Source organism: Pleuronectes platessa, chromosome 8, assembly GCF_947347685.1.
Source record: "Pleuronectes platessa chromosome 8, fPlePla1.1, whole genome shotgun sequence".
Classification (NCBI taxonomy): Eukaryota; Metazoa; Chordata; class Actinopteri; order Pleuronectiformes; family Pleuronectidae; genus Pleuronectes; species Pleuronectes platessa.
Genome location: NC_070633.1, coordinates 28,603,307 through 28,618,490, shown reverse-complemented (window position 1 = coordinate 28,618,490; position 15,184 = coordinate 28,603,307). Strand labels below are relative to the sequence as shown.

At 47.1% G+C, this 15,184-nt stretch overlaps 1 protein-coding gene across 1 annotated transcript in view; it reads right to left on the bottom strand.

Moving 5' to 3' along the window:
• Positions 1 to 15,184, bottom strand: part of LOC128445766 (protocadherin-1) — a 135,829-nt gene that overhangs the window by 19,045 nt on the left and 101,600 nt on the right. The gene's annotated exons all lie outside the window — the stretch shown is intronic.

Sequence of the window (15,184 nt, the reverse complement as noted above, 5' to 3'; positions counted from 1 at the left end):
CTGTCAAAAAGCTGTGACCACGATGATTTAATAAACCAGTTATTACCTAAAGTCACCGCCTGAACGAGTTCTAACCTCAGGAAACACGTCCTGGTCACGTGACCAGGAAACACGTCTGGTCACGTGACCACTCCACTGAAACAGAAACACTCAAACTCAGTCAAACTGGTTTAAAAAGAGTTAAAACACAGAAGAGCTGAGAGGATAAAGTTCGGTTCATGTGTCGTTGACTCAGCTCCCTCTCTGCCCTCTGGCAGCCATGTTGGAAGTCGTGGTTAGCTCAGGCGCCGTCTGATGGGTTTGGACGTGGGCGCGCCGGCAGCACCTTGTACCTGCTGCTGCCGTGTCACTTCCTGTAGCAGCTTGGACACAGACGCACACGGGCTGTGATAGAGCCGTCAGCACGGTCAACACGACAACACGACAACACGACAACACACACAGATTGAAGCCAGATGTTCGGGTGGAGAGAACAGCGTGAGCCTCAGACGCTGCTGTGAGGACAGCTCGTCTTCCTCCAGCGCTCTGATTGGCTGGAGCTGACCGGAGCCAGGTCGTCAGAGTCACCTCCACGCTCGTTAGATATGAAGATTTACAGTAGGGGGGGGGGGGGGGGGGGGGGCGTATTATATCAGTTTGCGTGGTTTTATTTGATCTTTGTGTTTCCAGGACGTCTCATGAGGCTTAAATCCGTCTGGAGAGAATTCTGACCACGAACATGATTAAAGAAAACGTGAACAACTCACCAAAGAAAAACCACGAAGATATTAAATATTAAATAAGATGGTTGTTAAATCAACTCCTGCTTATTTTACCTCTGAAGTTTTGTTCTGTTCTTTGAGAAAATGAGCAAATGTTAAGTTTCTGAGTTCAGTTTTTATTTTTATACAAAACACTCAACGTTATTTCTGATTCATATTTATATCAATTTACCATCTGTAATGAAAAGTAACAATGTAATAATTTACCGAAAATAGCTTGAGTCAACTTTCGTGTTTTTTAAAGTTAATTAACCAGTGTGTAAATATGCATCTTAGATAAATTCTTAAAACAAATAGAGTTATTTATAACACTAAGCCACATCAGTGTATTTAAAGGTTGATATTTGCTGAAGTGATTTATATTTTTTAATTAATCTACAATATGATTATTTTATAAATTCTATTATAATCACATCATGAGTTTACAGTAGAGTCCATTGTGATGTCGGAGCTGCAGCTTCAAACTGAGTTTAACCTTTAAAAGCTGATTGAGTCCAACGGTTCAATTTAATAACTAAGAAAGAAATCCCTCCACGTTCATCCAGAGAACTGAGGACCTGTGAGCGGCCAGCGGAGGACGAGGACGAGGACGAGGTCGAGGAGGAGGAGGAGGAGGACGAGGACGATGAGGACGAGGAGGAGGAGGAGGACGAGGACCAGGACGAGGACGAGGACGAGGAGGAGGACGAGGAGGAGGAGGAGGAGGAGGAGGAGGACGAGGACGAGGAGGAGGAGGAGGAGGAGGAGGAGGTCGAGGACGAGGAGGAGGACGAGGAGGAGGACGAGGACGAGGACGAGGACGAGGCCGAGGACGAGGAGGAGGACGAGGACGAGGAGGAGGAGGAGGACGAGGAGGAGGACGAGGACGAGGACGAGGACGAGGAGGAGGACGAGGAGGAGGACGAGGACGAGGAGGAGGAGGAGGACGAGGAGGAGGACGAGGACGAGGACGAGGACGAGGAGGAGGACGAGGACGAGGACGAGGACGAGGACGAGGACGAGGAGGAGGAGGAGGAGGAGGAGGAGGAGGAGGAGGACGAGGACGAGGAGGAGGACGAGGACGAGGACGGGGACGAGGACGAGGACGAGGACGGGGACGAGGAGGAGGAGGACGAGGACAAGGACGAGGACGGGGACGGGGGGTCACCGGTCGGGTCCAAGTTCAGGAGTCATTTAGTTCTGAAGAGAGAGAGAGGACACGTCTCTCTGCTCGCTCGCCCCAACACGGTGTCATCTACAGATTGGTTATATTAAAATAAGTCCCATGCTTCAACTCCCGGTGCCTCTTTGACCTTCAGAGGTCAGAACCATCATTTCCATGTTTAATAACCATCCCTGCAGCCAGAGGCGTCTGCCAGCCTCTCACCCAGTGCATGCTGGGAGACGCTCCATCCTGTGACCCTGAACGGCATTAAGACATAAACAGTGGATGAACGGATCATTTAAATGCTAATTGAATTCATCACTTTATCAAACGATTGTAAATGCATAGATCAGGTGATCGATCATAGAGCGGGGGGGGAAGTCTATAATCACCTCCGACACGTTTAATTTGACTTTGATGACGTGAGTGGATGTGAAGGAGGAGACGATGGAGGAGATGATGGAGGCAGTTGAAGGAAACTCTCAGTGAAAGGATGTGGGCGGGGTAATGAAGGGACTTTTATGCAAAGCGGCGGGTGTCATGGCGAAAGACTCGCGCTCGCTCATCTCGGTGAAGCCATAATGATGCATGAAGGGCCCCTTCGTGTTTTTGACATGAGTGTGAGTGATTTATTGGCACCCCGTGGTAATTAACATCAGATTATCTTCTCCAGGAAGCTGTGAAGTCTCACGTCGCTGCCGCCGTGGCTGGAAGTTCACCGCCGGCACTGAACAGAGCCGACAGGAGCGAGTGGAGGGCTCCATTAGCACCTGTCCACATGTCAACCAGCCGAGGCTGCAGAAGCTCCGCCCCCTTTGCACCGTCATCCACCATCAGCCAGGCAGCGCCGGGACGTCCACTGAACTGAACTGGTTCACGTCTGGTCCACGAGGACTTTAGGTTCACACTGGGTCCATAAGGAATTTGATTGACACTCACACACTGATGTATATTATATATATATAAATAAATCCGACTTCACTCCGGGAAATCATCTGAATGTTATTTGATTTAAATAAAATCTGAGATATTGAGTATCTGCTCTGTGAAGCAGCAGCTGCACATGACGTGGTTTCATCTCCATCATGACGACTTCACATGTGAAATACACATGTAGTCCAGTGGTACTGCCCCCCCCCCCCCTCTCAGCTCTCAGCCAACAGGCCTGAGCTCCACCAGCTCACTTGGTATTTCACCATCTTACTGGTGCACTGGGTGAATTTCGAGCCATGTTACACTTTTGTGAGTTTTCTGGTCAAAGGTTCCTAGTGGGGGGTTTGGGGGGGGGGGGGGGGGGTGGTTCTGGAGGACGCATCACACCTCGGCTCCTGTGCTTCCTGTTGTGAGCCACTGATCTAAACACAGGAAACTTGATTAACATGATTAGCTTCATCTCCGCAGCCGGAGCTAGAGCAGCTCTCCCCGCCGCTCTGTCAGCCCGGCTCTCTCCCCACGCCGCCACTTCCCAGCATTCATCACCGGCCGTCCAGCTGCTCGGATCAGTCGCTCCTACCACATTATGCAAAATGTCAGCGGGCGAGCCGGGGATAGAAACTGCAAAACAACATCAGTCAGTGTCCCGGGGAAAAGAGACAAAGCGGAGGACGGGAGGAATCGTCTGTCCCTCATGCCCCCCCGATCTCTGTTTGCCTGAGAGCAGCAGTGGGCTGAGAAGTAGGCCTCTCAATATTTAAGGTGAAGTATAGGAAAATGTAAAAGGCTCTGGAGTGTGTTTGATTCATTATTCAGCTCTGGCCTATTCTCTCTCTCTCTCTCTCTCTCTCTCTCTCTCTCTCTCTCTCTCTCTCTCTCTCTCTCCCTCTCTCTCTCTCTGCGTTCAGGAGATAACAGCTCGGCTCCACGCTTTAATTCTTTTGCATCGCAGATTAGAAAAAGGCAAAAAAAAAAAACAATCCTGGAGAATATAAGATGCCTTAATTTCTTATTCTCTCGCTCTCCTCTTTCGCTTCTCACTCATGTTTGATAAAGAGAAAAAATACATTTTAAAAACGACTGTTGGAGCGTCGAGCACGTCTCGCTCGTCCTGATGTGAAATCGCTCTCTCTCTCTCTCCCTCTCTCTCTCTCTCTCTCTCTGATTCGCTGCAAGTTCTTCTTTTCTTTCATTTTCAAATTTTCTCGACATTTACAGTGAAAGCGAAGAAGATTGTTAGTTTTCAGCCCGAAGCTCCTCTCAGAGAAACACAGGCCCTGGAGCTGAGAGCATGGAGAAGAGGAGGAGGAGGCTGCTTTGATGAGGAAGAGCTGATGAAGCTGGAGTCGCCCTCACCTCCCTGTCATCGTCAACTCTTCAGCTGCTCTGTCTTTCCTCCGTCTCTTTACCGGGGGAAGCAGAGGCAGTGAGAGCTGAGAAGAGACAAAATACAATTAAAAGAAATCTCTCTCCATGTGCAGAGCGACTCATAATTGGCTCCTGGATCGACTTCAACCACTGAGGGAAATCTCTGACAGAACCAAACAGAAATAAATCCATTCTCCCGTGTTTTCTGTTTCCCCGGCTGCCGGCAGAAAAGACCTCGTTATGTATGGAAATGAGCTTCTGCTCCTCTCTGCTCAGCCCCCCCCCCCCCCTCGAAGCCAAACGCCTTATTGGCTCCCGCCCATGCAAATGCAGGCCAGGGCTGAGGATCCGTTCACAAAGGAGATACTATGAGAGCGAGAGAGATAAGGCCAGGATGGAGGCCAGAGAGAGAGAGAGAGGGAGAGGGAGAGAGAGAGAGAGATAATCCAAGAAAGTGATTGAAAGAAAGAAATCAGAATCAAATCAGTGTGAAAAGCGATATGTGTGTGTTTGTGTGTGTTTGTGTGTGTTTGTGTGTGGGAAGCTCTGAAAGACGAGTGGGGATCTGATGAGTGACAGAAGAGAGCGAGAGAGGCATCGCAGCAGAGAGAGAGAGAGCGTCAGCGAACACAAACACACACACACATGTACAGTAAGTGCACACGCAGAACACACTGACCCCATTCCATCCTGCTATCGACACACAATCTGTGTGTGTCTCTTATCTGGAGGGAGGAAACGCTGCAATCGACTCGACCAGACGACAAACGTTCTCCATGTTGAAACCACATCAACATGGCCGCTGCGTTGAGAGAGCAGGTCCCAGATCAGTGCTTCACTCCGATAACCATGTTTCAAATAAGGATGATAATCGATGCAGCAGGACGAGAGGGAACCAGACTGGATGATATTATTCCACATGTTCTTCATCTGGAGCAAAATCACTGAATTTGACCTGAAGGTGATTTTGTTTAGACGTCCAGGAGAATCACAGCAGGTTGTAGAAATGCTGAGAAAGTCCTTAATATCAAAGAGTTTGTTCTTTTCGAGGTTTGATAAGGGAACAGAGAAGCCCCGCCCCTTCCTGTCAAGCTGCAGACGAGCACTTCCTGTTACCTTTCACTCACAACCGATGTACCCTTGAGCAAAGCACTGAACCCTCATCTGTCCCGGTGACGCTCAGTGACCAGCAGAGCAGCTTATCTTCCTCCTCACAGAGCGGCAGAAGGACCGCCCCCCCCCCCCCCCCCCCCACAGGTAGCCAACAGGTCGATGCTGCTTCCCTAATTAGCAGCGAGGCGGGACAGGGGCGTCAGCGGCGTCCCACACCACGAGAGGAGGACGCCACGCAGCCGGTCCTCGGAGACCCCGGCATCGAGCGCCCGGGGGGGGGGGGGGGGGGGGGGGGGTGCGGACACGCGGTCCTCGTTAAGGTTACCGACTCGGCTGGTGACACGCGGATGACAAGGACAATTTACCGCTCGGCTGCGTCTCCTTGTCACCGAGCAGACGGAGAAAACACACACACGCTGGAAATTAAGTTTAATAAGAGGAGATGAAACTTTGTGATCCCTGCGGGGGAATCAGGGAGGTCACCGCGGCACAGGGGGGGGGGGGGGGGGACACAAGCTAAGAACAGAGCACCTTGGAACATTCACGCTCTGCTGCGACGCTCTGTAAACTGAGGTTCTTTAGTTTCAGCTCCAGACGTATAGAGGCCGTGTGTCTGCTGAATTATTTCTATTATTGATTCATCTGCCGGTTATGACTCCACCACGGAGGTTATGGTTTCATCCTTGTTTCTCTGACTTCTTTCAACAGGATCACGCAGAGAAAGATCTCCCAGAACTTTGTGAAAGAACTTTGGTTCGATCCGGACAAATGAGCAGATCCTGGAACGTTCCATCACTTTCTGTAGCACTGCGACTTTTTTTACTATTTCCACAGAGAAAACTTTGTGAATCTCACTGAAACAAATCAAAGATATTCTCAAACACAAACCTGCAGAACATCGTGATCTGGACCCGCCTGCAGCTGTTTCCATATGAGCTGTGACCCGACTCGTCTTCAATGATTAAACATGAGTGAAGTGAAAATGTGGATTGTCGTCCACCTGCGCTTCTGCAGCTGTCGGTGTGAACACTGTTTAACAAGCAGCTCAGCCACTGAGAGCCTGTGGGAACCCGACCAGGTGGAAATTAACCGTTTACATGAAACTTCTAGTTTTAGAAGTGGGTCCAAAGGAACACAACAGGATTTGGTGCAGAGTTGAAGGAACCTAGCGGAGGAATGAGCTGAGAGAGACATTCAGAACCTGTCACTGCAAAATGACAGCAAACTGTTGAAAGCAGTAAATCATCACATTGCTTTGAAACTTTTCTGAAAGGATCAAACCGGTCGGTTAGTAAAAGCAACTTTTAACCTCAACAATCAAAACAGAGACCGGACGACAAACACGTGTAGAAACTGAGGTCCATCCAGAAACAGGTTGTTGGACGTGAAGGTGACAAAGACAATCTGGACACGTCCTCGCTGTGGAGGAGGAGGCGGAGACAGGAAGTGTGATGTGAGTAAAGAGCCGAGTGAGTCAGAGGAGAACTTCAGCTCTGACCTCAAACTGGCACCGGACCATTTCTTTTTAATGAGAAACTACAGAAGCTCGAGAAGCTGCACGATTCCACACAGAAGGTTCTGGTTCTGATTCACACTCTCCTCACACGTTCCTCTTGTCTGGACTTCTGAAGTGAAGGAAACTCAGCTTGACGTCTCAGATCCTCAGATCAGTTCACCTCCTCCTGTAAGGAGCTGGTTTTACTCTGTTTTATTTATAGCTCCAATAAAAAACCATAAAATCAAATCTATCAATACGTTCGTCCACAATATCGCTTTTATCAAACTGGAGGAAACATTAACTAAATCACTCCCAGTCGGTATTTGTATTATTTTTTGGTTAAATATATTATTATCATATAAGGTTTTATTTATCATTTTAATATTATCATTTATTTTCTGTAAGTTGACTGAGAACAGGGACAAAATAACTCTTTCCACTTCACTTATTTTAGTTTTCTGCCTCCTAGGTCCACAAGGGGAATACCACCCCAACACGCACACAGACACACACACACACACAAACACACAAACACCATCAGAACCCTCAGGACCTCAACTCAGTCGCCAGGGTCAAAGGTCAACGGGAAATGGACAGGAAGTGGACCGTGGAGGGCTGTGCTGGTGTCTGACCGATATAACTGGAGCAGAAGAAGATCTCCCCCCTGGACAGCACTTCCCTCCATGTAACACACACACACAAACACACACACACACACACACACACCCCCCACACACACACACCATGAGAGTCAGTCATCACAGTCATGTCCCCAAACCATCTCCACTTTCAGAAACACACACACCAGGGAAACACAAACACACATTTAAATTCATGTGTAATCATTGCTACACACACACACACAGACACACACAGTGACGTGATGTGATGTGAAGGCCGTCCTGTCTGCGTGCCGTTTGCAGTCAGACTTTCTCTCCCTCAGTTTCGCCTCCCAGGCTCTAACTCCACCCCCCCCCCCCCCCCCCCCCACGACTCCACCCATGGAACGCTCCCGGTCACAGGAAGTTACCGTCGGCCCAGATTCGCACCAGAAGCGACACACAAGCCGGCGACAGATGTGAACAACAAATTGGCAGGAAAACGAGAAGGTGTCGGAGGATCTGATTGGTCTGCTGGGACAGGAAGTTCACTCGCTCGCACTTCTTCTTCTTCTTCTCTCTTTTTTCGTGTTTGTGTTTGTTCGTCCTTATCTGTGTGTTATCGACAGCTGGCTGGAAGTGTAGAGTGTGAGGAAGTGTGTGTGTAACTGTGTAAAATGTGTGTGTGTTTGTTAAACCAAGCCGGTGTTTGGCATTACAAACAACATAAGTGATGCTTTGCCCTCAAACATACGTGCGTGTGTGTGCACAAGAGTGTGTGTGTATATATGAGAGTGCGTACTTGCATGTGTGTGTGTGTGTGTGTGTGTGTGTGTGTGTGTGTGTGTGCTCTGCATTAGAAGCACCAGCAGCACCGCTGACCCGTGTTCGCCTCGGTGTGTTTTTATCTCTGCCTGTGTGACCCGAATTGTAAATACAGCATCCTCTGCTAAGCTGTGTGTTTTACTCTGTGTGTGTTTGTGTGTGTCGGTGTGTGTCGGTGTGCGTGTGTGTCTTGGCCTGTGTGCCATGAATTATGAGCAGCAGCCTCAACTTGACCTAATCTGTGCATGGGCTCCACGACTTTGTATCTTGCATATCAATGTGTTAGTTATATCTAGAATACGTGTGTGTCCGTCTTTGTGTGTGTGTGTGTTTGTTTGTGTGTGTGTGTGTGTGTGTGTGTGTGTGTGATAGAGCCATGCCAAGAGGTTAATTGAGGGGAGGGCCTCTAAACCGTTGCCCAGGGAACACTCTCCCATCCATCCCGGTCATTGTCGATGCAGAACCAGAGCTCTGTGGCCGAGGAGGAGGAGGAGGAGGAGGAGGAGGAGGAGGAGGAGGAGGAGGAGGAGGGATGGCGGCGGGCGGCCGGGCCCTCAGTCGGCGGCTCCCGGCTGGGCCACCGGGGCGGCGCACCCCCCCGCTCCCGGCCGACGGGAGCTCAGACAACAGGCTAATCCTCCCAGCACACAGAGGAGCTGCTAATGGGAGAGGATTAACCTGCAACTACACCCACTCCCTCTGCTGCTCCTCCTCTTCCTCCTGACTCCTTCTCCTCCTCTGCTACTTCTTTATCTCACTCTGTTTTAATCCTCCTTTTCTTCTCCTTCTCTTTTCATCTGCTCCTCCTCTTCCTCCTTCGCTATCTCCCTCTGTTTTAATCCTCCTTTTCTTCTTCTTCTCCTCCTTCATTCTGCTTCTATCTCTGCTCTGCTTGGTTCCTCCATTTCCTATTCTTCTCTTTAGCTACTCCTCTTCTTCCTCTTCTGGTTTAAAATGATCCTTCCTCTTCCTCAACTCTTTCCTCACGGTCCCTCCTTTTTCTTTACAGAGGAAGAAGGAGAGGAAGATGGAGAGGATGTAGTAAAGGAGGAATGAAGGAGCTAACCACGGAGGAGGAGAACCGCTTCCCTCACCGCTCGTCTTCATCCTCAGCTTCTGCATCCACCTCCACCTTCCACTCTCTCTTTCCATTCTTGTCCTTTTTTAATCCCACCATTCCTCCAGTTTCCTCCATCTTCCACTGCTGCTCCTCATCATCTTCTCCTTCATCCTTCATTTCTTCCTCTATCTCCTTTTCTCACCTGCTCTGTCCTCCTCCTCTCTTCATCCTTCCTATGGATCTCCTCATTTGCTCAATATCTTCATCCATCATCCTCTTCTCCTCCATCCCTCCACCTCTTCCTCCTACACTGCAAATCCTCTGTTCACACCTCCTTTCCCATGTTTCTCCAGACCTCCCTCCTCCTCTTGCTCCTCTTCTTCCTCCTTTCTCCATTACTTTATTTTCTTATCTCTTCCTCACATTCTTCTCTCTCCATATTATTTTCTCTCCAGGTGACTGTTGAGTTGATATAAGAGCTGCAAGTCGGGCTGGCAAGAGCTTTGGTGTGTGTGTGTGTGTGTGTGTGTGTGTGTGTGTGTGTGTGTGTGTGTGTGTCTGTGTGTGTGAGTCTGTTTGTGTGTGTCTGTGTGTGTTGGGGAGTGGATTATCCAGGTTCCAGGACTCGGTGCTCGCTGGCAGCCAAGCGGAAAGCTTTAATGAGAAGTCGCTGTTTACTGAGGACAGAATGGGACACACACACAGACACACAACTTAGAGACTTATATAGACTCACAGAGACAAAAACACACATACACACACAATGATACACACTCCTACTCGTAAAACCACCCACACACACCCCTACATACACACACTAACCAGAGCAGTAATGGGATTTGGAAGGTTTTCTCTATAAACCAGTCTGTCCTCTGTCTCCTCATTAAGGGGACTGTCCAAACCTGAACACACACACACACACACACACACACACACACACACTCACACACATTCACACACAAACCTTCATGTACTCAAACACACACACAAACACACACTGCTGGCACTATGCTGCTGCAGACTTCTGGGATCACTAATTATTTGGAGGCTCTGTATCCTTGTGTGTTTGTTTAGTGTGTTAGTACATGAAGGTTTGTTTGTGTGTGTGTGTGTGTCTGTGTGTGTGTGTATGTGTGCTGGCTCCGTGCTAACAGTAGCAGTCTGGTGGAGTTGTGGTCGAGGGCGGCAGAGGACACGTCACGGTCCAAATGGCCGCTGATCCAGAAACTAATCTTTTTGGGATTTTTTTTTCTCTTGTTTTCAGAAAATAAAATGATCTGATCTCATCTTGTTATTTCAATTTAAATCAATTCCCTTGACTCGGCTGTGAGCAGCGGCGTAACGGCCAAGAGGACATGATTTATTATCCTAACACAATTAACCAGGACACACAGGGTCACCGAGGAACCAGAAGCACCAGCGACACCTACAGGCAGCTCTTAGAAATGATTTCTGTGCTAAATTAAGAAATAAATAATGTGCGTTTGTTGTTTCAGTCGAGCCAATAGAAACCAGTGGCTCAGTTTATAGCTGCGGGTCGCACAGCCTGTCAGATATTGAGCTAAATGAAAAATCAAAATTGCAGTTTAGTTTTGGACGATGAATTTCTTCATCAGTGAAAATGTGCAAATGTGAGAAGAAAGAGCTTCGAGCCAGGAGGAGAATCTGTCTCTGTGGAGGAGGAGGCTCGTCCCCGTGGTGATGTCTCCTCCTGGTCCATTCTCTCCAGCCGGGTGGAGCTCAGTGTGGCGGGTGGTGCTTAATAAACTCTCTGTTCAGGTTATTTTCAGACTCAGTGTGAAAACAGCACGTTCTCTCAGGAAACTCAGTTTGATGTTTGATGTTTTCATTTGTTTGTATGTGAAACAGGTAAATCATTAAAATAGTTGTATCTACATCATCACACATGATCGTCAAAATAACATCACAAGGAAAACGAATTAAAAACAAAATGGAATCATCGTCCTCCTGCTCCACAGGGACAAAGAGCCTTTTGTTTTTAACGACGCCCTGAACTTGTATTTTTAGCTCTAACTGTGACAGGAGGTTCTTGCATCATGGACGCCTCCTCCCTCCTCCCTCCTCCCTCCTCCCTCCTCCCTCCTCCCTCCTCCCTCCGGAACCTGGTTGGTGCACGTCCTCCGAAAGTAACACGTCTGAAACATGCACGTGAAGAGTCGTGACTCACTAATTAAATACCCCTTATCTCACTCCTCCGCTTGCTAGAGAGAGGAGGAGAAAGTACGTCGGCCTTCATGTGATGTGAGAATGTAGAAAGACGTCTTCAGTGTTTGTCCCTTCAGAGCTTCTGTAGAGGACGTGGACGAGGAGCCGCCCGAGAGATTCACTCTCAGGTAACGGGAACAGACCATTCTTAGATTTCTCAGGTGATTATACACTGATGAGGATTATATTACATTTCTGATGATACACACTGGACACACACACACACACATACACACACTCCGACACACACAGGAAGATGGACGCCTATTCTCCACATATTCATTTAATTTTTTATGTTATTCTGCTTGTTCAGACTTGAATGTGATCAGATGTTGTCGTCTCTCTCTCTCTCTCTCTCTGTCTCTCTCTCTCTCTCTCTCTCTCTCCATCTCTCTTTCTGTCTCTCCCTCTCCCTCTCCCTCTCTCTCTCTCTCTCTCCCTCCCTCCCTCTCTTTCTCCTGTCCAGAGACTTGGATGGTGATTAGCGTTGGGATTCGGGGACTCCGGCCTCAGTTTTCATTAACAGCCATAAACACAGTTCTGCTGCACCACTGAGACCGACCGCAGGCTCAGAGTGTGTGTGTGTGTGTGTCTGCATGTGTGTGTCTGCACGTGTGTGTGAGTGTGTCTACATCTGGGCGAGCTTTGATGACAAGAAAGAGAGAGAGAGAGAGAGAGAGAGAGAGAGAGAGAGGTGTTGTTTATCATGGCGGTAATTAAGGCCGCCGTTCGGCTTTAATTAAAATATAACAGCAGCACTAAGTATGGACTGGTTCTGAGACACAGTGAAAAACACACTCTCCATTTACCACAAAGGATAAGGTTAAAAAAATCTGAAACTCCTCGAGGACGACCACACACACACACACACACACACACACACACACACACACACACAGACACACAGACACACAGCTCTGTTAGCGATAGAGAATCTTTGCTCCACGTTCCGAGGCAGACGAACACAGATCTGAAAACGATGCTGTTTTGTGTTGACTGACCTTTCACTCGTCTCCTCCGACCTCTCATCGTCCACTTCACTGTTTCATTACTGCCGCGTGGTTTTGTGTTTTCTCTGCGATCAGTGAGATGATGAATGTTTGTCTGCGGCAGCCGGAAAACCCCTGAGCTCGGTAATGTGCTGAGGACGCCGGTAATGAAACCAGAGCAGAGCCGCCTCCTGGACATTATGTCACAGAACAGAACCATCAAGTATTCATGATACTTTTCTGCTTACACGTAAAGTTCTGGGAGGTTTCACGGTTTCTATTCAAAGCTGGAGGTGAAACTGTCAATCTGTAAAATGTCTTATTCTGAAAAGACGTCACTCGAAACCCCAAAATATTGAATTGTTAATGATACAAACAGAGAAATGAACCAGATCCTCATTGGATGATGAGTGTCTGAGTGGGAGGAGTTAAAGGGTCAGGTGGTAACTGTGATAAACAACCCACCGTCGCCCCCTGTTGGTTTGTGAGCTGCGGTGTTGAAGCCTCATTTTCACATTTTGTCCACGGCCATCTTGTTTTTTTAACCAGAAGTAACTATTTGGATGAGTGAGGGGGTGGAGCCTAGCGTGTCCACGCTAGAGTGTGGTCGGGCCAGATTGTGTTGATTATATTAGAATAAATGTTGTTACTACCTGGATGTTAAGTTATCTTTTTACATATATTTACACACGTCTGTAATCAGGGCATCATAACTCATATACTCATATTAACTGCATCAGGCTCCGGTCGGGTTCTCTGCTGCGCACCGAGCTCAGAAGGCCATGAATATAAATGTTAATATTAACGTGCTGAACTGGTCTCTGAAGGATTTACTTTAGTTTTAATCTTTCAGGTTCACATTTAAACTTTGAGAAACATAAACACTGATCTCTCACAGAGGTTAGCCTCATCAGAGGCTGTTTATTCCGCAGCTCTGTAAACATTTTCCACGATCAATAACCGAGCTGCTTAAAATGATGTTCAATCGATCAGTGCAATTAAATGTTGGGATGGAAGCAGCAGAGATGTTCTCAGAGAACTGAATGTGTCGGGATGTAAAGGGAACGGATCAGAACCTGGAAGGTGGGTCGACCTGATAACAGCTTCACGCCCAAAACACAAGGACTGAACTGACGACTAATTATAGACTGAGAGGGGATTGTTTTGTTATATTAAATAATAATAAGACATTATTGACATGGATTTTTTTATTGTTGTGTATGTGTATATCATAGAAACAAATCATAATCAAAGATAGACGACACGTTTCCTCCCACTATCCAGACATGAAGCCAAAACATCCTGAATACAAACTCTTGACCAATCGTGAGTCAGTCTCAGCTGTCAATCATGATGTCTCAGCATGTTTTCATATCATCGAAAAACGAATTAAAACAAAAGTTAATAGAAATAAAGGACTTTTAGTTTGGTCCATGTACAATCGACTAACATAGATGAGGTTGGGTTCATGATCTATACCACAGCCAGCCACCAGGGGGCGATTGAGACACTTTGTCTGTACTTGAGTCCATCTTTATTTGGTGTTTATTGTTCATGTAAAGGTCCGTCTGGGGAAAGTGCATTTAAATAAGCTCCGCTCGGTTTTTCCTTATAAAAATTAGGTATATAAAATATAAATATTACCAGAACGCTGCAGATTTCTGTCTCAGCAGTTTGACTTCACTTCTCCAGGAAACAGCGACGAGTGACGTGTCTAATTCCAGAACTTGTTTATTGTAATAAAAACTTCTGAATACAAAGTACATTCACAGGTACGGCAGCGGGTCGCTCAGCTGCTCCGTTCGATTCCTACAGCAAACCACCGATGACTACAAATATTCAGACTCATACACCAGTTTACAACTTTATATCCTGTAAACATACTGTTTATAGTTCAGAACAAACATACTCGCCTGCTCCTCACCGACCGGCTGAGTCCTACACAGGTCTATTTACTGAAATATATGGGGGGGGGGGCGTGACGGACAGGTCGCTGAGTGTCACAGTCGTTAGAGATTTGATTGACAGGTCGACTGCTGCACTGAGTGGGTTCGATGGCAGATTAACGCCTTAAAAACTAAACCTGAATCAGCTGAAACCTTCACTGAGGAGGAGGAAGAGGAGGATAGATGAAGAGATAAACAGAGAGAGACAGAGATATTCTGTTTCTGATTTTATCATTAAATCTATGAATCATTTAACAATTTCTTATAGTTATCGTTAAATTAATGCTGTGAAGGTATCGTGACATGATTACGATGTATTTAGCTCAAAGAGCAGAAGCAGGAGAAACTAACATTTAGATCTTTCTTTGATTTAAGAAGCTCACAAGCTGCAGGAGCTGGGATCAGCTTCATTTAGTTTACTCTTTCATTTGAGGGGGGGTAATGTACATTCATCAATATTCATACTAATGTAAATGCACATATTAGTTAAAAGGCCAGATGTTGGAATCCTGCAATAATTATACAATAGTGCAAAAATAGGATGGGAACAATATTTGAAAAGACGATTCACGTTAATTATCTTGTTGGAAATGTGAAAATGTGTTTGTTTGTTTTTCTGCCTGACGAATACTCAAATATTGATATTCTAAAGTTTGGAAAATCTTGTTTTTATAACACATTATAAAAAATGTATTAGACAATTGTTAGATTTGTTATTTGGT